The sequence below is a fragment of the Nyctereutes procyonoides genome, unplaced genomic scaffold (assembly GCF_905146905.1).
Source record: "Nyctereutes procyonoides isolate TBG_1078 unplaced genomic scaffold, NYPRO_anot_genome, whole genome shotgun sequence".
NCBI classification, from domain to species: Eukaryota; Metazoa; Chordata; class Mammalia; order Carnivora; family Canidae; genus Nyctereutes; species Nyctereutes procyonoides.
In genome coordinates this window covers 59681592-59681827 of record NW_026575126.1, presented here as the reverse complement: position 1 = coordinate 59681827, position 236 = coordinate 59681592, and positions in this window count along the sequence as shown.

Genomic DNA, 236 nt, shown 5'->3' with positions numbered 1-236 from the left:
GGAGTCCCGCGTAGTCCGTTCGAGAAGTCGGAAACTTCCACGTCCCCGCCCCCACCTTGATGCTCAACCAGTCAGGGCTTCCTGCTAATCCCCCCCTCCCCGCCCCGCCGCCCTTTCCTGGGCCTCTCAAATCCCTCCTCTCCTCCCGGGCCCCTGCCCTATATCAAGGTCTCATTATCTGTGAACTTTCCAACAGGCGACCTGACATCTTCCCTTGGACGGTGACAGGCAGCTCA